The sequence below is a fragment of the Mixophyes fleayi genome, chromosome 10 (genome assembly GCF_038048845.1).
Source record: "Mixophyes fleayi isolate aMixFle1 chromosome 10, aMixFle1.hap1, whole genome shotgun sequence".
NCBI classification, from domain to species: Eukaryota; Metazoa; Chordata; class Amphibia; order Anura; family Limnodynastidae; genus Mixophyes; species Mixophyes fleayi.
Window position 1 is genome coordinate 41,053,689 of NC_134411.1, and position 23,198 is coordinate 41,076,886.

The following is a 23,198-nucleotide window of genomic DNA, read 5'->3' on the forward strand; positions in this document are numbered from 1 at the left end:
AGAACTCCACCATGCTATGAGTATTCTTCAAGGAGTATCAGACGAACGAGACTTCAGAATTCCTGCTCCAAATGATGACCTAATGAACTTGTTGGAAGTATTGTCTTCCAGCCCATCTGCTTTGTAACAACCATGTTTTTGGCATTTTTAATACTTTAGGTGTTGTACACCCAAGTAGGACAATGAACCCTTCATTAATATATCCTGTGACTGCCTGGCTGCACATATTCATGCTAGAAAGGGAAGTTTAGTGGGCAGCAAAACGTTTAACAATGCTCCTTCAGGTGGCCTGTGCTGCCCGCACAGTAACCAATAGCAAAGTTAAAGCAGCTACTGCCCAGATTCTAGCCGTTCACCCCAGCCAGAAGGACAGGTCAAAGATTAGATGCAAATAGCAAGTTTTGCCTACAATTTGTTTAAGTTGCAGGACACTTACCATATAATGAGTATTGTTTCCAACATGCTTTGAATGGGATTGACGAACACCCTAGAAAGAGAAGCTGGTTACTGTCAAGTCTCTAGAACATAGTGAATGCTTAGAAAGTGCAGCCTATTATCTCAGAGTATAAATTAGCATCACTACTAAATCAGACATATGCTTGTCTGTTATTGATCATCATTGATGGAGGCACAAAGGCTACATATGGTGCATCAGATTATTACTCACCTGCATCTTTAGTAGTTAGCCACAGTCTTTGAAGACCACAGGTTGAGATCCTAGAACATTTAAATTAGTATATGGCAAGAAGACATCTTAGCCATTTACCATTTTGGTAGGTTTGTGTACTATAGGCTATAAACTGACAAATTAAACCATAAAAAGCTGCAATACATTTAGAGCAGGTTGACAGAATATGCTCGTAAACTGGGGGACATTTATAAGTATATACAAGGGAAAGAGAAGGGAAATGTGGGGAAAGGATAAAGGCTCCACACAAGGTAATTACCAACCTCCCTATCAAACCAAACTAAATTGTGTATATCGTGAGTTGGTGCCCAGGGCAAAACTCATTATATAAATCCAAAAGAAAAAGATATGACCAAATAAGCACTCCAGGTATGAACAAATGGTTACATTAACACATTAAGTTCTATTAATATTTGTTAAAAATATTAGTGAACAAACAACCAGGATGAAAAAAGGCGAAATATTAAAAATAAAGTATTGAATAAAGAAATTTTAAAATATAACAACCCGGTGGTAGGGCTGACCTAGCATATATAATGTCATGCAGGCCTGAATAAACTAGTGAAAGTATCCCATTATTGAATTGTACATGCAGGTGAGGTAGCCTGAATCATAGATGGTGAAAAATTGCCTAAATAAGCAGAAGGCTGCCAACAAGTAGTCCCTAAAATGTCGTTGGTGTATTCATAAGATTCAAGGTATCTCTTTTGATTACCCTTGACTATTATACACAAGGTAACAATGTTGCACTTATTAAGTAGCCTGTGATTCTATTGCACAAGAACGGACTCTAGGTGGCAGCAATGGATAATATATTATAAATCTTACCTATGATAAAGATACTTTAAAAGGGTATGTTGTGTGAAGTAGGATAGATGCCCAAATATATTGAACACCGATATCCAGTAGTGTTATATAGTATATATTGCATAGACAGTGTATAGTTAGCATCTGCTCTCACATCGCTATCTGCTTGTACATCGGGTCACTGCTATTCAGAGATTTTGACTGATCAGTGCCTAAATAGATAGGCGCACTCCGCTCGTAATATACAACAACTATATTACACTCGCCCCTCCCAGCAGTCAATGACAGGTCTGATAAACTTATAAAAATCATGAATAATCATCAATATCTATGTTACCATGAAAAACATTACAAGACTGACACCATTCTACAAAACATTTGCTCCCATGTATCACTTTATAAATGTCCCTTCATTTTAAAATGCAAGGCCTAAGGTTTGCCTAGGGCTCCAACCATAGATATTATGCAAGGATTGATTAGTGCAGTTTTGAGGTATTCTGGCTCACAGCAGAGTTTGAGATTTCCATCACCCAGACACCTGTGGTGCACTATGGAAACTGAGGGTGTAATTATGCACAATAGTGGGTATGACTATGCAACAGACAAAGATAGTCAGCAAGGTTTACTATAGAAACAGGCACCAGTCTCACCTGCTCTGTAACAGGTATGTGCCACTGTAAGAATGACTTATGCTCTTGAAAATGAGGAGTTAATCATATGTTGTCAGAGTCCCATATCTTATTCAGAGCCCTCCTGAATCAGCACATACTGAAATCCCTTTGCACTGTATTCTTTTAATAGATCTGGTAATAAACCTGATTGAACAGGATATTACAGTCCAGTGGACCAGCATATAGTACAAATATACAGCCCAATTACATAATTTAGCCCAGTTGAACTTCATATAATACATAACAGACAAGCATACAACACAGCCCCAGTTTTTCAGAATACACAACCCCAAGTCACCCCTCTTCTCAAACTGGCACAGGTTTAGAGATGCAGGTGACAGGGAGATCTGTGGTGGCATTACTTTGAATGGCTACAGATTGGAATGTGATGACCGATGGATGAGGCCAGACATGAAACAAACCATCTTGAGACTGGTCTATGCGTCACTTGGCTCCCGGGTGTTTATTTCTCATTTACGTTGTCAGTGTGAATGCTGCCATTTTTCAGTGTCAATTGCACTGCTGCCATTTTATTAAGTCTGCATGGTTACATATAGGAATGTCATCTGTCTGGCTGCAATACATGTCACAGAGTGTAAACGTCGATATTTCCTGCAGGTCAGCCCTGCTAGGTTTCTACTGGGTTTTTTGTCTCTTAATGGTGTCTGCATATTAGTCATCAGCAATATGACTACCACTAAATTAGATGTGTAGCTGTAGAGCAGGGGTGGCCAAGAGCCAAAAAATATCTATAGGTCCTGCAAAGAGCCAACTTTACCTTTTATGTGTCCATATACATATATCCACTATAAACATGCACAAACATACAATACACACATACATTGAAAATATAACTATTTACAATATCTTGCTAAACAAAAAAACACAAGATATCAGACAATATTTAGAATCACAAAATCCTCCCCACCTACTACTAGATCTCCCCACATGCCCATTAACTTCCCCACATGCCATCAGCTATACCCAAATCCCCCATATATGCCATCAGATCTTCCCATATGCTCCATACATGCCAGTCAACCCTCCCCACATGCCTACAGACCTACACACATTCCATCACATCTCCTTACATGCCCATCAGCCTCTTCACATGCTATCAGATGTCACATGCCACTTACTTGCCTACATAGAGGAAGCAGGAAGAGCACACTACACTGTCCTCTTCCTTCCCTGATTGGACTGTCTGACACTGACCTCTCTGCACAAGACGCAGAATGCATCTGCTCTCAGTCAGTTTAGCAGTTGAATATTTTCCAATCTACCCCAACCAGTGCCTGGACAACTATACTTCATTGATGCTGCTGGCCATAAGCCACATTTCAAAGCTCAAAGAGCCACATGTGGCTCTAGAGTCACAGGTTGGCCACCACTGGTGTAGAGCAACAATATTTCTATCATTTATATAGGATCATATTAAGCAATACTGTACAGAGTCTATGTAAACATTTTCTTTATTCGTTGATCTATGGAGCTTACACTAGGGCCCAGTTTGTCAGAAGCCAATTAACCTACCTGTATATTTTTTGGACAGTGGGAGGAAACCAGAGCAAACACAGGTAGAACAATTTCCACACAGATAGGACCCAGGTCAGAATTGAACCCATAATCCAAAAGCTGTGAGGCAGCAACACCAACCACTGTACATAGACTTATTAGTGCATAGCTTGTTGGACCACTTTATTGAAATTGCCTCCCACATGCAAAATATTGGCAGCTCTCCACTGCTGCAGGTTAGGAGGATCCCGTCAGAATTAACAATGAGTGTTAAACTATAGTTAATGCCATTTGTGTAGGAGTCTTGGGGCTCTATAATCCCACCTCTTCTTAACAGTCTTTCAGTCATCTACCCAACTACCCACCTGTCACTACCTCTCCCTCCTTCCTCCTTATGGCTCTGTTCGACCCTGTCCCCATGTCTTCATTTTGTCCGCCTTTCCCCTTAGATTGTAAGCTCCTCTGAGCAGGGTCCCCTCTCCGCTCCTCCTGTTTCCACCAAGTATTACTCTGCTCCTCAGCTACTCTTCCCACCACCTTCTTTAGCCTCCTGCCCACCCTCCTGCCTTTCATTGCTTCTTTTCTAAATCTCTTAACCTGTTGCTGCGCCCACACTTGTGGGCGCACCATGTTTCCTGCTGTACTGACTTTCCCTCATTCTTTCCTTAGCTGTACTCAGAGCTATTGTGATGCTTGTTTATTGTACTGTAATGTTATACTTTGTCCTGTCCTACTGTTTGTTCCTGTACAGCGCTGCAGACACTTGTGGCGCTTAAAAATAAAAAATTAATAAAAAGTACATGCCCTTTTCTTCATCTGGAGCTTAAGTGGTCACATTCTGTTAAGAGGCAGAATATTTATAAGAATGCAGTATTAGCACTTACTCAGATAATGCCATGTGGTTATGTTCTACATCAACATATTCTGTAATGCTGGTTACAAGCTAAACACATTATAACAAATTAATGTCCACTAAAAGGTGAACAGAACCCTGCTTGATGTGTTACAACTAGAATTCTATTTAAAATAACGTTTGCAGGAACACTGATTGCTGCTATTGATCAAGTGGCCCATTAGTTGTATTACAGTCAGCTGAACTAAATGACCACTTGCATCTGGTTTCTCCACTGCTTAGCCTGTGGTGCAGTTTGCACTTTCTTATCCATTTACGAATAGCAAAAGATCAGGAATATGAGAGTTTCATTACATCTTCTAGCATTGCAAAAGTTCCTGCACTAGCTACTCTTCATAGGCAGAGAGCTACACAAAGGGTTCATAATTTGCATATACATAACTTGTTAAAGACAGCTGACTTTCCACACAAGAAACAATACTAAAAAGTGCATTTAAGTATAAAGCAATTTTTTTAATTTTCATCTCATTTAGATGAGATGTTTCATTTTGCTTGCCTAGCATTTTATTTGGCCAAATTTCTGCATAATATAGAACAAGTCACTGTTTAACATGGACAGACAAAAGACACAGCAACTCACTGGTCAAACTTTAGCTTTAAGAGTGACGAGAGGAGGTTGTGGGAGGCTACAGAGGACATCAGGTTGTGCTTAGAATAATAAGGGTTGGGGACATGGACTCTTACCTAGCCATAGGTAGATATTAGATAAGGCATCCAGTGAGGGAGTGATCTATTAAAAGATGGATTTTGATAAAATCTCCCAGATCAGTCATTTACATGTCAATTACTAATTTACATGGTCTTTTAAAAGGAAAATTGACATGTAAATTTCTGCATTGGGAACTGTAGAGCTGGGGGAATTTGGTAAAGAGTAAATTTGCAAGAACCTTGAAAGTCAAGGACATTAGTCTTGGGAAACATTAAGTTATTGAAGCCAAATATCACTAATTTAAGTACAACTTACATCAATGTAGATCATTTTCAGATCCAAATATTATTCTAAAACCATTCCAGAAAGTTGTACCCTCTATAGACAGAACCACAATTACAGCACTAGGTAATAATAGTGTTCTCTAACCATGTTTCAGCACAGCACATATACAGCATTCATGACCACTCACCTGACTCCATTCTCCACAGCCAGCAATTAACCAGCAGTATTTAGAGCATAATGGAATCATTACCTCTGCTCCCTCCAACCAGCTGGACATAGCGAACTAAAGAGAAGGAACAGATAGGAACTTTATAGGTGTCAGTGGAAGCTGATTCGTTATAGCTTTGGTACTGAAGGGAAGGGCAATATACCCCAATGCATATAACTCCACCCAAAGACTAGAAATGTAGTTGTAAGTGGAGTTGGGTAAGATAAATAAAACCAGTTTATTTTCCTCTCTTCTGGCTGGTCTCCAGAAGGCTGTAATGGTCCAAGTCCCCTTTCCTGCAACAACGGGTGTTTTTCAAATTCCTACTAGCATTGTATGTTCCCAGCCCTTTAATCTTCTATTATTTATATTACCTGACTCCCTGACTATTTTTATTTTCATTTTGGATGGAGTTATCCTTTTATTGCTGTTAGAAAGTTCATATAAAAGTCATTGTACCATTCCACAACTGGTTAACTGTGAAAACTGATTGTTACGGTTTTGATATTAACCCCTGCATGACCCATCACAATGTGTCCTGAATTTGAAGATGTCAATTATTTCACTATGATATAATATAATAACCCAAGCTGAATTCATTTGTGTTAAAAAAAAAAAAGCCTGGATTTTTAATACATTCATTTTTTATTTGTAGGTCTTGGGGGTGTCATAATTGTGGTAATTGTATAAACGACTACCACCGATTTCTATCAACAAATCTTTCCTTCATGTTTGTGGCTTGCTCAACATAATCTTCAATTCTGGAGCAGTTTCTTCTTAATCGTCTGAACTGTCCTCCAGGAATGTTTTTATGCTGGTTAGGGTGATACTTTTATGTTTGATTTTATGATTATGGTTTTTTCTTCATTGAGCACTAAGTGACTACATGTGTGGTACCAGCTTTTTATATATGTTTTATTTGATCATATACTCTATCTGTTCTGGGATAAAATCAGAACATTTATAACATGTACTAGCATATGTGATGTATTCTTTTGAACACTAGAACATACTAACAGCAGAGCGCCAGAACCTTCTCTTTTTTTCTATATTTTTATAGCATAGGGAGGGACACCCTGTATTCTCTTGAACAGCATTGCAAACACTCATTCCATTTTTCAGTAGCGCATTTAGATGTTATCTGTTTCTCTGGCTCCATGAGTAAAGAGACCCAGAGCTGGACCTTTAGGTTCTGTGCTCAACCTGCATCTACAGATGTACTGTCAAGGGGGGAAAGGGCCCAGGTCAGTAGTGGCCATAACCTGACTATGGTAAATGGTTATAGGGATACATGGTTATAGGAGAGAATTTGTCTCCTGGCCTAGTAGACCCTCCCTATTTGTTTCAGTAACCTGTCTGTTGGCCTAGGGCAGGATGTTTGGCTTACAGACAGGGTGCACAGCCAGTGAGGGCAGGTGGCTTATCCTTCTGGTGACCCTGCTGACTCCGCTCCCGATCTTCCTCTCCGCCTCTCTCCTTCCTCTCTCTATTTACTCTTAGTTTCTCATTTTAAGTTTCCTCCCCTTCCCACCTCTCTATGTGGGCCATCCGCCACTCCACTCTTCGACACATATGATCGTGCAAGAAGCAGATATAGAAGCCTCTCCGAGCACTCAAGCTCTGTAGATCAGGTAGGTGTGGAGGTGTATTAATGTAATGTGCATGGTGGAGGGTATGTCTATAATTTAGATGGGGTATTACTCTGTGTGGGAGAGGGGGGATGGTATTTATATAATGTGGGAGTTGGTGGGGCTAGTAATACAATGTGGGACTAACAATGTAATTTAGATAAGGGCATTAATGTAATATAGTGGGGAGTATTATTGTTATGTGAGTGCTATTCATGTAATGTATCAGCAAGTGGGAACTATTAATTTAATAATGAGTTTCTGTTTATTAAATGTGGAGGCTATTAATGTAATGTGAAGTTGATCGGGTATTTTAATATATTGTAAGGGGTAATAATACAATCTGTGGTATTTATATTAAATGTGGAGGCGAATAATTTAATGACAAGTTGGAGATCTTTTCATGAAATGTGGGTACTAATGATTTAATGTTGGAGCTGGTTGGGGAGACGGAGGCCTACGATATTCAGTCGCCACTCGGCTTTCTAGGGAGGGAATTGTATATGTTTCTCTTCCAAAGTGGGACGCAACTTTCCAGAATCTAGCGACGAAGCAAAAGAGTTAAGACACCAGCAGTAGCAGGTATTGAAAGCTGTAAGACAGGACCCAGTGGAGGCAGGGTCAATGTGCTGCACTGCACTACACATCGCATGCTGCTGCTCTATGTGGGCAGTCTGTGCAGAGTACCAGTGACATCATCAGTTGGAGTCACTAGCGCTCTACATCAAGTTCCTTCCCACATGGAGAAGCAGAGGTGGGAGCTGCTGCAAAGACCAGATTCTTCCTCCAGCAGAAACCACAGCATTTAGGAACCTGGAACGAGGGTTTGGGTCACTCGTGATAAGGGGAGAATGGTGGCAGAGCAAATGTTACCGTGCATGAGTGGGCAGAGCTTATGGCACATATGCCCTCCCCATTCTCCCCTTGTCACATATTTTCACCCACCATTCTTCCCTTGTCTCATATGAGGATAGAGGGACTACTTTGCACACATACCCACTAACTTCCTAAACTGCGTCTCTGATTATTATTATTATTATTATCATTTGTTAGGCGCCACAAGGGTTCCGCAGCGCCGCACATAGTACAAACAGTAGACTATACAGGGTATAACAGTACAGAACAATAAACAAAAGTACCAATACTTCAGAAACTCCAGGCAGGCAGATGCAATAGACACGAAGCAGAAGAACGGGTAAGGAGACAGGAGGGAAGAGGGCCCTGCTCATACGAGCTTACATCCTAAGGGAGGGTTAAACAGACCAGGCACAAGAGGAGCCAGTTGAGGGAATGGGAGAGAGGGGAGAATGAGTGGAGGAGATGGGGGTTAAGTGGATGGTTGGTAGGCTTTGAGAAAGAGGTGAGTTTTGAGTGCACGTTTAAAGGAGCACAGAGTAGGAGAGAGGCGGATGATCAGAATGACCATCAAGGATGATGGCAGAATTGCAGCAGCAGATTTATTTTGTTGGTCTATAACAGGTTCACAATTTGTGCCCTGGGACTGTATGTTTGGTTCCTTGATTCTCAGATATAATATAAATTTTACTGTGAACTGTTTCTTTCGTGCTTGTAGCACAAAGACACATGGACACTTGGGGTCCTAGCTGAGAAGCACTGATCTATTGGATGTAGTGGAGTTGAGTTGGGCCATGGAGTACTGCGGTGATGAAGTGTGGGTGTTGGGCTTACACAATTGCAGTGACTTATGGCCTGGTTAAAAACACCTTAACCACTTTATAATTGTTTTTAATTTGCTTTTTTACACTATTCATAGGCTATTTCAAGATTTTCCTGCAAAAAAATAAAATTGTGTTGGTTTTCATAGAACTAAGGTGTACAGAAAACATCTTTATATATCTACAACTCTAGCTGTGGAAATCCAGGTAAGAACCTCATTGCACATTCAGACATGGGAATAAAAGGATGATAAAAGATGATACCCTACAATGTAGAAAGGTAACCAGAATATGACTCTATATTTAAAGCAGGTTACCAGAATTAGACATTTCTCATGATAGGGCTCCATATAAGTCATCAGTGTTAGGACTCTGTTCTTATTCTATATCAGGCCTGCAGTACCTCTGTGTCACCAGGTGCTGCTGTTATTATCATTTATTTCTAAGGCGCCACAAGATTTCCGCAGCGCCGTACAGATTACAAACAGAAAGTAGACCATACAAGGTTTAACAGCACAGAACAATAAACAAGTACTATTAAGACTTCAAAAGCTCCAAGCAAAGCCAGTACCAGTGTAACTGGAGCAGAAGAAATAAGTATTGAGACAGCAGGCAAGTGGGACATCCTCATACGAACTTACAACCTAAAGGGAGTGAAAACAGACAAAAGGCACAATGAGGAATCGGGGGACGGGATCAAGCACTTTCTTCCTTGTTCATGCATATTACCTCTTATCCATTTATGTTCAGGGGCTGTTTATTTCTATCCAGCCACAACCATAGTCTGTTAAACCTGGGCTGTGTTCTAATTATAACCTGCTACTCCTGGATTGTGTTGGTTTATTGCATTGATCCTTCATGTTCTACCACAATGTGTTTGTGCTTCAATAAGCTGGTATTACCTTCACCTATTGTGGACTACGTTGTATCATTACAAGCACCCAGTTAATAACAACAATCAGAATGGACTTTGCACAGTATATTGATCATACTTGCCCACCTTTTTTAAGTTAATTTCGGGAGATCTCAGGCAGGGGGGGGGGCGTGGTTGGAGGACGGGAGGGGTGGGGCGCGGTAATTTGCGTCATTTTGGTTCCGCCCCGTGACAAAATGACGTTTTTGTCCCGGAGGGCGGGGCCAAAATGATGCGATTCACCGCGAATCGAGTCATTTTGAGGAGCAAGATGCCATATGCGGGATATTTGCCTGCTTGCCCGGGAGACCTACCCGAATTTTGGGAGTCTCCCGGACATTCCGGGAGAGTTGCCAAGTATGATAGTGGTCATCATATGATGGGACTCCTCATTCTATACTAGTTAAATTGAGATGTGCTATATTTTGATATAGCTCTTTGAATTTGCATTTTTCACCCTATAAATTTTACTGACTGTGTAAAACTAAACCCACAAACCATATTTTGGTGTACTATAAACTGTCTGATTGCCATTTTCAGCTTCAAGCTTGATAGGGCCTTAATCCAGTGTGGACTCCCTTTTATTGGTATGATGGAAATGCACATTTTTTTGCTTAAATCTATGATGATCTGGAGTTTTTACATTGAGTCATTGATGATGTCGGTGCTCTGTCAGGGGCCTATTCTCGCTTCTATTTAAACTCCTAGGAGGAAACTTAATTTGTTGATTAAAAAAAAAAATCTACTAAAGTCCTACTCCTGTGACAACGTCCTTTACAGGAAATATTTAGTCATTCACATCAGTCCCTGCCCCAGCGGAAATTATAATCTATATTACCTAAAAAATCCCACAGCACACCTTAGCTTTTGCTAATAGGGTTGTCCTAACTCTAAGTAATGTGAATTCTTATATTGGGTTATACATTCATGTGTTTTAATTTTGCATTTATTTGTAATTTTAATACAGATGGGGAATGTTTTGATGAAGCTCTTCCAAACTTCAAATAAAGTTTTGGACTCTGGGTTCTTTGTGAAGTGTTTTCAGCCACCTCATCTTAAAAATAAGTTTGTTTTTTTAATAGTGTGGTGGCCGGCTGGGATAGATATAGTTTAGAATTAATATTTTTGCTCCTGCTGAAATAATAACAGCATTCTACTAACTTATGTGAACTCTTCTATGTTGGGAATCTCAAGAATGGCCCAGTCTGGTGAAAGGGGTACAAAGTTTTAATCGGTGTATAACTGCATAGTTGACTTGGATCCAGAATGTTTTTATTGTTGAGCAGCCCTACGGACAGTGATAAGAAGATGCATCCCTACAATTCAGTTAAATGGCTTCAAGAAGGGGATAAATAGCCTCTGTAAAATATCTTAATGCATTTCCTAGTACACACTATCTGGTAGGGTTTAAACATTACTTTTTGTAATCATGTATGTTATTCAGCTCAGTAATCCAATCTTTGTATATATAATAATTTCAAGTAGTGACTTTACTTGCTCTTTCAATACTCTCATTTCTCCTCCAAGATACCAGATTTATAGTAAATCAGAACAAGAGCCGATTTATTTTTTTTTAACTTTTTTTTTGCCAGATAATGTTGGAACTGAAGGCTAATCCTCTTATTAGGACCATTAAATAATTCCACAAGTTGGCAGAGATGAGAATCCTGCAATATAATCTACTTATACCCCATTTATACTGCACCAAAATCCCAGGTTTTTCCTGGGTCGAGCTAAAACGAGCTGGGTCTTGGTGCAGTATGAATGGTACAAGTGAAAAATCCCCGGTCTAAAAACCCGGGATTTATCGAGGGGTAATTCCCGGGTCGCCTGCACTATGAATGGAAAAACCCGGGTTGCACAGAAAAGGAGGGAGAGAGAGATTGATTTTCTGCCAGGATTTAAACACTGGAGCAGCATCCAGTCTTCATTTTTCAGCCAATGAAAACTGCTCTGGTGATGACTCGCAAATTGCCAGGGCACACATGTGCAGTATGAATGGGGTCAACCCGGGAAATTCCCAGGTCCGAGGTGCAGTATGAATGGTGTTTCTGAGCTGGGACGCTCCGAGCACCTGCAAAAACCCGGGATATTGCAGGGGCGGCAGTATGAAAGTGGTATAATTTAGCTGTATTTATATGATATACTATTATATAATAAAATGCTTGTTCTGATTACCTACAAAATTAACTACTGGTATTTTTCCACTAGCTTGAATTACAACTAACGCCACCCTCAGAATGATCACGCGTTTCAGAATTCTGTCCTTGCTCTCAAAGACTATGAAGTTATGGCTGAATAATATGGAGTATCCCTTCATTGAAGGATTTATCATTGTTGAAGCTCTCAGGTTATTTTCTGAATTTCTTCTTAAATCTTCACTTACAATGATTTTTCACTTGGATACTTTTACACAATTAGTGCCACCTCAGGGAACTTTAATAAAATATAGTCGGCTGGTTCACCAGAGTACAAAAGTATTAAATGTGTACTTTTTTTTAACCAGGTCTTACACAAATCCATAAGATTAAAGTTGGGGGGAGGATCAAGAACACAAATGTATAAGTGTGCTGGTACCATATGTGACCTTTTGTGGCAACCTTTATCTGTATGACAACATCATTCATTGCTACTTGTGTGTCACAATGACGAAAGTGGTTTTAGGTAATGTGTTAGGGAATTCACTTTGTTGTCCACTTGGAGACCCTTTACTGTGAAGCATCCTACCCTACACACCATAGAATGAATTGACATTCATCATACCATGGCTATTCATAGACTAAACTTTGTGAAACATAGGTCTACAGTGCAAAATGGCAAACTGAAAGGACAAAGATGGTATTGAAGTGGTCTGCTCAATATGAAATATTCATTTCTGATTGATTTATCCCCCTACTTGTGGATCTATTGTTAAATGAATCTCAAAACCACTTACAGATCAAAATTGCACTGTAATCTATATAGTGATATGTAACCTTCCCTGCAATATTAAACTTTGCCTCTTGAACAGTGGAGCTCAGCCACCACTCTTAGAAATCAACAGACCAAAGTCAATTTCTTTGCCCATTGTGACAACAGTCATTGAAAATACACCTGTTCAGAAAAGCCTACCAATTATCCACTTAACCAAGTAGTATACCTCACCATCTATCTCTCCCACTCTTGCCCTCAGATCCCCTTACATTAGTGTACCATGTGTCAGTTTGTCTAAGGTTTTTGACTGTAAACTAGTGAGAAGAGGTCCATTCCCTATAACTTTTGCTCACCAGTAACACTGCACACCACCTTCATGTGTAGGTTCTCTTCCCATTTACTCCACTCTATTGTCTTTGCACCTTTTGGCAACTCTAAAGGGCATATTCAATTCTTCCGTTCCTGCGCAGCGTAAAAACTATTCTGTATTAACTTTTTCCACGCATTAACATAACGGTAATAATGCAGACTGCAAGATTCTGTGTTTGCCGAGAATTGAATATGCCCCTAAAGGTGTTAGTTGTGCCCATGCTAATACGCACAGGTTTCAGCCTGCACTGAATATACCTCTTGCACTCCTGTAGCTGTATGGTGGAGTTTTGTTTAGTGCAGTGTATTCCAAATTTTCAATTCAAGGCACCCTTGGGGTCTCAAATTTTTTCAAGGCACCCCTAAGCCAAAATAGTTACCAAGTAGTCCCCTGCCTTGCTTACCACTGGCCAAGGCACCTGTGAGATTTCCAAGGCACCCCAGGTGCAGTTTGGGAACCACTGGTTTAGTGTATTGTATAACAAGTACAGTCTTGATTTTCCTCTGTATGGTGCTGCAGACCTCATGTTGTGCTAAAAACTATAACTGCTGGTGCAATTACCATGTTGGGGGTTTGTTATGGAGCATCCACTTACTCTGAAGTGTTCTTATCATGTACATGTATTCTTTAACCACCCACAACTCAGCAAATGGATACATTTTGTCTGTTTTTTCCTGGATTGAAAAACCTGTGGATCCCTCTGGGTTCAGCACAATGTTTTAAACTATAGGTTTTATTTATCAAACATGCACATAACATTTTCCAATCAAAATTAAGCTACTGCATGTTCCCATTTGTGTAGCACCTACCTACTGTCACCATATAGAAAGCTTTACTGTCTAGGGAAGTAGTAATCCACCCACCCCAGTGCTGTTAATCTGACTATGCTGTAGCTACTGGAGTTTATACAAAATTAGACCAGCAGTTATCAAGGATTTTAGCCTTTGGGACAGTTACTGGCAGAGATGTCATATAATATATAAAACCACAAGTCTAAGGTACAGGAACAGCAGTATTATTAACAAATGCCTGAAAGTATTGTATTGATGTTCATACAACAGTAATGTTACAGCATAAAATAGTATGAGTGTTGAAAGAACCTGTGTGCACTAACCAAACGGATACCTTGTTTAACCATTTGACTAATTAGAATGCTTGGCCATTTTAACAATCATAAAATTCTCTTAAAGACTGATTCCAGAAATGCTTCTGTTTAGTATAGAAGAGTTTGTCAGATTGTAGAAACACACTGAAGTGCTTGATGCAAATTAGCTTTTGAAAGAACCACAAAACTTCACTATTAGTAGCTTTATTGTGTTGCCAGTTACATAATGTTCTTGTTCTACAAAGCTCACAACCAAATTCAGAAAAGATTAAAGGCTAATTTTAAGCCTCACGAGACAGGTTCATGTGGAATAAGCCCTCATCTTCACCATTGAAGGCTCTGGTGTGCATCACAAGCTCACATGTCTGACCAGGTCACCCCTGGGCTGATCCATATTTGGCAATCTCCAAATGCTGTAGTCATTGAAGTCAGTTGGATGCTGCAAGGAAGATCACAACGGAATTCATGTTTGAAGACTGAACACATGTCTACATAGAGGTAAAGATTTTCAGGGGGTTACAGTAATAAAGCTTTCCAAAGAAGCTTCCTCAGAAACTATACCAGCTCAGAAGATACCACTCAGTCATAGACATCAGACTGGGGCGGTAGTATAATCATCACAGCTCAGGATGAGGTCTCTTACAATTAGAGAACCAGTATAGAGTTACAGGTCATATGGCATAGACCATTTTTCAGCCACTACACAGATCTATTTTAAGACATTTGGTAAAGTCTCACCTGCATTTCTTGCGTGTTGACTTCATACAAGCTGGGGGTAGAATAAAAAATATATATTAAAAAAAAAAGTCCCACAAAACAGGTTTGTTGCTGTGCCTAGAGGGGATCTCATCAGGATAGCGACGATCCTTGTCACAGCCAACACAAGTGCCAGCTCAGGGTATAGTGGATGATTCATCACTGAAGTCCCCTTTAAAGTTACATAATCTACATTTCCACACTATAGAAACTGGTAAAATGCACCTACACAATTCAAACAAAAACTGGCTTTAGAAACCACAGAATGTTAAGCTCATGTTCATATGCATTAGACCCATTTTAAATATCACTTTCTATAGCAGACTAGACAAATACCTACCATAATTTTACAATCCTGATCTTTACGTGTCTGTGCCCTAGAAGAAATGGATATGCATCAGTACAGACATCCATAGGTCTCCCAAAATATACAATAGTTTCTCTTCCTGCCATACACTCAACCCTCCAAACCATCAGTAATAAGATTTCTCATCAGAGCTATTCAGACGAACGAGATTCCATAAGATAAATTCATCATGTCAGTGGGAGGGCAGAATTAAGAGGGAAAGTTTTATGCAACTCACCTTTGACACCCTTCAGTGTAGATCCAAGATAAACAGGAATGTGATGGTTTAAGGATCACAAGTCATCTATGAATATCCTGCAAATAAATATACTAGTTAGAACCCGAGAGAAAGAAAGAGCTCTAGAACCAAGAACAGCTTCTGCTCAGGAGTTCTATGCTTTTCATTGTTCTTTCAAAGTGAGCTAGTTTGACTCATCATTGCAGATCAAAGCAAAGTACAAAGGCCTCAAATACTATGGTACCTACCTGGATGTAGAGGTGACTTTACATGCTGTGCAAAAACACCTGCAGGAATAGGAGAGATATTTAGGACAGAGCAGAACATTATTGTAGCTATGGATATAACTGCACAGTCAGAACCTCAGAATATACCACTCAGTCACGAATCATCAGACTGGGGCGGTAAACAAATCATCACTAGTTCTGAACAAACACATGCTTTTTTTTATAAGGAGAAAAAAAGATTTAATCATCTCACTTTACCTGGTATATTGTCCAGATTTCCATTGTGCCTGTGAAAAAGATTACATTTTAGTATAGACTATGGCTACAAAATCATGCTCATTTGTAATAGTGTGTTCATTTTGAAGTTTATAGTCATTTTTGCCATCTCTCTGGCACTGAAACAGAAGTACTGGATTCACTGTGCCACTAAGGTTTCCCATTCAGTGCAGTTTGATAAGGTGGAATAGAAAGGCTGGTGCACATATCAGTTAAGTGGTGCACTTAATACAGACAGATGCCCTGTCAGACTGTTCCTGCTGGAACATGTCGTCTTTCTTTCCCTACTGAAGGTACCAGTGGGTTCACCTTTACAGGCTCTGGCACCATACAGCAAGTAAGACATGTGGGTTGATCATCATTAGGGCAAGAGGCTACAGAGGTGAAGAGCTGTGGCCTGAGTCTTGTGGATAAGTACTAGACTACTTACCATTGTCAATTTGCCGACTGCCTCCTCAGCCTCTGCCACGTTTCACCTTGAAGACAAATTACTATTAGCTTTAGAAGAATAAAGACACATTGTACATGTTGTATGTCATGCTCCATCAGAACTCCACCATGCTATGAGTATTCTTCAAGGAGTATCAGACGAACGAGACTTCAGAATTCCTGCTCCAAATGATGACCTAATGAACTTGTTGGAAGTATTGTCTTCCAGCCCATCTGCTTTGTAACAACCATGTTTTTGGCATTTTTAATACTTTAGGTGTTGTACACCCAAGTAGGACAATGAACCCTTCATTAATATATCCTGTGACTGCCTGGCTGCACATATTCATGCTAGAAAGGGAAGTTTAGTGGGCAGCAAAACGTTTAACAATGCTCCTTCAGGTGGCCTGTGCTGCCCGCACAGTAACCAATAGCAAAGTTAAAGCAGCTACTGCCCAGATTCTAGCCGTTCACCCCAGCCAGAAGGACAGGTCAAAGATTAGATGCAAATAGCAAGTTTTGCCTACAATTTGTTTAAGTTGCAGGACACTTACCATATAATGAGTATTGTTTCCAACATGCTTTGAATGGGATTGACGAACACCCTAGAAAGAGAAGCTGGTTACTGTCAAGTCTCTAGAACATAGTGAATGCTTAGAAAGTGCAGCCTATTATCTCAGAGTATAAGTTAGCATCACTACTAAATCAGACATATGCTTGTCTGTTATTGATCATCATTGATGGAGGCACAAAGGCTACATATGGTGCATCAGATTATTACTCACCTGCATCTTTAGTAGTTAGCCACAGTCTTTGAAGACCACATGTTGAGATCCTAGAAGAACATTTAAATTAGTATATGGCAAGAAGACATCTTAGCCATTTACCATTTTGGTAGGTTTGTGTACTATAGGCTATAAACTGACAAATTAAACCATAAAAAGCTGCAATACATTTAGAGCAGGTTGACAGAATATGCTCGTAAACTGGGGGACATTTATAAGTATATACAAGGGAAAGAGAAGGGAAATGTGGGGAAAGGATAAAGGCTCCACACAAGGTAATTACCAACCTCCCTATCAAACCAAACTAAATTGTGTATATCGTGAGTTGGTGCCCAGGGCAAAACTCATTATATAAATCCAAAAGAAAAAGATATGACCAAATAAGCACTCCAGGTATGAACAAATGGTTACATTAACACATTAAGTTCTATTAATATTTGTTAAAAATATTAGTGAACAAACAACCAGGATGAAAAAAGGCGAAATATTAAAAATAAAGTATTGAATAAAGAAATTTTAAAATATAACAACCCGGTGGTAGGGCTGACCTAGCATATATAATGTCATGCAGGCCTGAATAAACTAGTGAAAGTATCCCATTATTGAATTGTACATGCAGGTGAGGTAGCCTGAATCATAGATGGTGAAAAATTGCCTAAATAAGCAGAAGGCTGCCAACAAGTAGTCCCTAAAATGTCGTTGGTGTATTCATAAGATTCAAGGTATCTCTTTTGATTACCCTTGACTATTATACACAAGGTAACAATGTTGCACTTATTAAGTAGCCTGTGATTCTATTGCACAAGAACGGACTCTAGGTGGCAGCAATGGATAATATATTATAAATCTTACCTATGATAAAGATACTTTAAAAAGGTATGTTGTGTGAAGTAGGATAGATGCCCAAATATATTGAACACCGATATCCAGTAGTGTTATATAGTATATATTGCATAGACAGTGTATAGTTAGCATCTGCTCTCACATCGCTATCTGCTTGTACATCGGGTCACTGCTATTCAGAGATTTTGACTGATCAGTGCCTAAATAGATAGGCGCACTCCGCTCGTAATATACAACAACTATATTACACTCGCCCCTCCCAGCAGTCAATGACAGGTCTGATAAACTTATAAAAATCATGAATAATCATCAATATCTATGTTACCATGAAAAACATTACAAGACTGACACCATTCTACAAAACATTTGCTCCCATGTATCACTTTATAAATGTCCCTTCATTTTAAAATGCAAGGCCTAAGGTTTGCCTAGGGCTCCAACCATAGATATTATGCAAGGATTGATTAGTGCAGTTTTGAGGTATTCTGGCTCACAGCAGAGTTTGAGATTTCCATCACCCAGACACCTGTGGTGCACTATGGAAACTGAGGGTGTAATTATGCACAATAGTGGGTATGACTATGCAACAGACAAAGATAGTCAGCAAGGTTTACTATAGAAACAGGCACCAGTCTCACCTGCTCTGTAACAGGTATGTGCCACTGTAAGAATGACTTATGCTCTTGAAAATGAGGAGTTAATCATATGTTGTCAGAGTCCCATATCTTATTCAGAGCCCTCCTGAATCAGCACATACTGAAATCCCTTTGCACTGTATTCTTTTAATAGATCTGGTAATAAACCTGATTGAACAGGATATTACAGTCCAGTGGACCAGCATATAGTACAAATATACAGCCCAATTACATAATTTAGCCCAGTTGAACTTCATATAATACATAACAGACAAGCATACAACACAGCCCCAGTTTTTCAGAATACACAACCCCAAGTCACCCCTCTTCTCAAACTGGCACAGGTTTAGAGATGCAGGTGACAGGGAGATCTGTGGTGGCATTACTTTGAATGGCTACAGATTGGAATGTGATGACCGATGGATGAGGCCAGACATGAAACAAACCATCTTGAGACTGGTCTATGCGTCACTTGGCTCCCGGGTGTTTATTTCTCATTTACGTTGTCAGTGTGAATGCTGCCATTTTTCAGTGTCAATTGCACTGCTGCCATTTTATTAAGTCTGCATGGTTACATATAGGAATGTCATCTGTCTGGCTGCAATACATGTCACAGAGTGTAAACGTCGATATTTCCTGCAGGTCAGCCCTGCTAGGTTTCTACTGGGTTTTTTGTCTCTTAATGGTGTCTGCATATTAGTCATCAGCAATATGACTACCACTAAATTAGATGTGTAGCTGTAGAGCAGGGGTGGCCAAGAGCCAAAAAATATCTATAGGTCCTGCAAAGAGCCAACTTTACCTTTTATGTGTCCATATACATATATCCACTATAAACATGCACAAACATACAATACACACATACATTGAAAATATAACTATTTACAATATCTTGCTAAACAAAAAAACACAAGATATCAGACAATATTTAGAATCACAAAATCCTCCCCACCTACTACTAGATCTCCCCACATGCCCATTAACTTCCCCACATGCCATCAGCTATACCCAAATCCCCCATATATGCCATCAGATCTTCCCATATGCTCCATACATGCCAGTCAACCCTCCCCACATGCCTACAGACCTACACACATTCCATCACATCTCCTTACATGCCCATCAGCCTCTTCACATGCTATCAGATGTCACATGCCACTTACTTGCCTACATAGAGGAAGCAGGAAGAGCACACTACACTGTCCTCTTCCTTCCCTGATTGGACTGTCTGACACTGACCCCTCTGCACAAGACGCAGAATGCATCTGCTCTCAGTCAGTTTAGCAGTTGAATATTTTCCAATCTACCCCAACCAGTGCCTGGACAACTATACTTCATTGATGCTGCTGGCCATAAGCCACATTTCAAAGCTCAAAGAGCCACATGTGGCTCTAGAGTCACAGGTTGGCCACCACTGGTGTAGAGCAACAATATTTCTATCATTTATATAGGATCATATTAAGCAATACTGTACAGAGTCTATGTAAACATTTTCTTTATTCGTTGATCTATGGAGCTTACACTAGGGCCCAGTTTGTCAGAAGCCAATTAACCTACCTGTATATTTTTTGGACAGTGGGAGGAAACCAGAGCAAACACAGGTAGAACAATTTCCACACAGATAGGACCCAGGTCAGAATTGAACCCATAATCCAAAAGCTGTGAGGCAGCAACACCAACCACTGTACATGGACTTATTAGTGCATAGCTTGTTGGACCACTTTATTGAAATTGCCTCCCACATGCAAAATATTGGCAGCTCTCCACTGCTGCAGGTTAGGAGGATCCCGTCAGAATTAACAATGAGTGTTAAACTATAGTTAATGCCATTTGTGTAGGAGTCTTGGGGCTCTATAATCCCACCTCTTCTTAACAGTCTTTCAGTCATCTACCCAACTACCCACCTGTCACTACCTCTCCCTCCTTCCTCCTTATGGCTCTGTTCGACCCTGTCCCCATGTCTTCATTTTGTCCGCCTTTTCCCTTAGATTGTAAGCTCCTCTGAGCAGGGTCCCCTCTCCGCTCCTCCTGTTTCCACCAAGTATTACTCTGCTCCTCAGCTACTCTTCCCACCACCTTCTTTAGCCTCCTGCCCACCCTCCTGCCTTTCATTGCTTCTTTTCTAAATCTCTTAACCTGTTGCTGCGCCCACACTTGTGGGCGCACCATGTTTCCTGCTGTACTGACTTTCCCTCATTCTTTCCTTAGCTGTACTCAGAGCTATTGTGATGCTTGTTTATTGTACTGTAATGTTATACTTTGTCCTGTCCTACTGTTTGTTCCTGTACAGCGCTGCAGACACTTGTGGCGCTTAAAAATAAAAAATTAATAAAAAGTACATGCCCTTTTCTTCATCTGGAGCTTAAGTGGTCACATTCTGTTAAGAGGCAGAATATTTATAAGAATGCAGTATTAGCACTTACTCAGATAATGCCATGTGGTTATGTTCTACATCAACATATTCTGTAATGCTGGTTACAAGCTAAACACATTATAACAAATTAATGTCCACTAAAAGGTGAACAGAACCCTGCTTGATGTGTTACAACTAGAATTCTATTTAAAATAACGTTTGCAGGAACACCGATTGCTGCTATTGATCAAGTGGCCCATTAGTTGTATTACAGTCAGCTGAACTAAATGACCACTTGCATCTGGTTTCTCCACTGCTTAGCCTGTGGTGCAGTTTGCACTTTCTTATCCATTTACGAATAGCAAAAGATCAGGAATATGAGAGTTTCATTACATCTTCTAGCATTGCAAAAGTTCCTGCACTAGCTACTCTTCATAGGCAGAGAGCTACACAAAGGGTTCATAATTTGCATATACATAACTTGTTAAAGACAGCTGACTTTCCACACAAGAAACAATACTAAAAAGTGCATTTAAGTATAAAGCAATTTTTTTAATTTTCATCTCATTTAGATGAGATGTTTCATTTTGCTTGCCTAGCATTTTATTTGGCCAAATTTCTGCATAATATAGAACAAGTCACTGTTTAACATGGACAGACAAAAGACACAGCAACTCACTGGTCAAACTTTAGCTTTAAGAGTGACGAGAGGAGGTTGTGGGAGGCTACAGAGGACATCAGGTTGTGCTTAGAATAATAAGGGTTGGGGACATGGACTCTTACCTAGCCATAGGTAGATATTAGATAAGGCATCCAGTGAGGGAGTGATCTATTAAAAGATGGATTTTGATAAAATCTCCCAGATCAGTCATTTACATGTCAATTACTAATTTACATGGTCTTTTAAAAGGAAAATTGACATGTAAATTTCTGCATTGGGAACTGTAGAGCTGGGGGAATTTGGTAAAGAGTAAATTTGCAAGAACCTTGAAAGTCAAGGACATTAGTCTTGGGAAACATTAAGTTATTGAAGCCAAATATCACTAATTTAAGTACAACTTACATCAATGTAGATCATTTTCAGATCCAAATATTATTCTAAAACCATTCCAGAAAGTTGTACCCTCTATAGACAGAACCACAATTACAGCACTAGGTAATAATAGTGTTCTCTAACCATGTTTCAGCACAGCACATATACAGCATTCATGACCACTCACCTGACTCCATTCTCCACAGCCAGCAATTAACCAGCAGTATTTAGAGCATAATGGAATCATTACCTCTGCTCCCTCCAACCAGCTGGACATAGCGAACTAAAGAGAAGGAACAGATAGGAACTTTATAGGTGTCAGTGGAAGCTGATTCGTTATAGCTTTGGTACTGAAGGGAAGGGCAATATACCCCAATGCATATAACTCCACCCAAAGACTAGAAATGTAGTTGTAAGTGGAGTTGGGTAAGATAAATAAAACCAGTTTATTTTCCTCTCTTCTGGCTGGTCTCCAGAAGGCTGTAATGGTCCAAGTCCCCTTTCCTGCAACAACGGGTGTTTTTCAAATTCCTACTAGCATTGTATGTTCCCAGCCCTTTAATCTTCTATTATTTATATTACCTGACTCCCTGACTATTTTTATTTTCATTTTGGATGGAGTTATCCTTTTATTGCTGTTAGAAAGTTCATATAAAAGTCATTGTACCATTCCACAACTGGTTAACTGTGAAAACTGATTGTTACGGTTTTGATATTAACCCCTGCATGACCCATCACAATGTGTCCTGAATTTGAAGATGTCAATTATTTCACTATGATATAATATAATAACCCAAGCTGAATTCATTTGTGTTAAAAAAAAAAAAGCCTGGATTTTTAATACATTCATTTTTTATTTGTAGGTCTTGGGGGTGTCATAATTGTGGTAATTGTATAAACGACTACCACCGATTTCTATCAACAAATCTTTCCTTC

General features: G+C 39.7%; 2 long non-coding RNA genes and 6 other non-coding genes across 8 annotated transcripts; all 8 read right to left on the minus strand.

Moving 5' to 3' along the window:
- Positions 1-435: 435 nt before the first annotated feature.
- LOC142104079 (uncharacterized) lies at positions 436-5,800 on the minus strand. The gene is made up of 3 exons (XR_012679507.1): positions 5,716-5,800; positions 668-717; positions 436-487 (listed from the first exon to the last, which is right to left on the minus strand). It is a non-coding gene; the product is annotated as an uncharacterized LOC142104079 (long non-coding RNA).
- Positions 5,801-14,900: 9,100 nt separating this feature from the next.
- Positions 14,901-14,969, minus strand: LOC142104693 (small nucleolar RNA SNORD31). The gene has a single exon (XR_012679638.1). It is a non-coding gene; the product is annotated as a small nucleolar RNA SNORD31 (small nucleolar RNA).
- Positions 14,970-15,565: 596 nt separating this feature from the next.
- Positions 15,566-15,639, minus strand: LOC142104681 (small nucleolar RNA SNORD30). The gene has a single exon (XR_012679627.1). It is a non-coding gene; the product is annotated as a small nucleolar RNA SNORD30 (small nucleolar RNA).
- A 182-nt stretch (positions 15,640-15,821) lies between these two features.
- LOC142104736 (small nucleolar RNA SNORD29) lies at positions 15,822-15,887 on the minus strand. Its single transcript, XR_012679668.1, has one exon. It is a non-coding gene; the product is annotated as a small nucleolar RNA SNORD29 (small nucleolar RNA).
- Positions 15,888-16,038: 151 nt separating this feature from the next.
- LOC142104686 (small nucleolar RNA SNORD31) lies at positions 16,039-16,108 on the minus strand. The gene has a single exon (XR_012679632.1). It is a non-coding gene; the product is annotated as a small nucleolar RNA SNORD31 (small nucleolar RNA).
- Positions 16,109-16,424: 316 nt separating this feature from the next.
- Positions 16,425-16,551, minus strand: LOC142104701 (small nucleolar RNA SNORD22). Its single transcript, XR_012679645.1, has one exon. It is a non-coding gene; the product is annotated as a small nucleolar RNA SNORD22 (small nucleolar RNA).
- Positions 16,552-17,166: 615 nt separating this feature from the next.
- On the minus strand, positions 17,167-22,510 carry LOC142103463 (uncharacterized). The gene is made up of 3 exons (XR_012679363.1): positions 22,450-22,510; positions 17,399-17,448; positions 17,167-17,218 (listed from the first exon to the last, which is right to left on the minus strand). It is a non-coding gene; the product is annotated as an uncharacterized LOC142103463 (long non-coding RNA).
- LOC142104673 (small nucleolar RNA SNORD27) lies at positions 17,286-17,356 on the minus strand. Its single transcript, XR_012679620.1, has one exon. It is a non-coding gene; the product is annotated as a small nucleolar RNA SNORD27 (small nucleolar RNA).
- Positions 22,511-23,198: the final 688 nt, after the last annotated feature.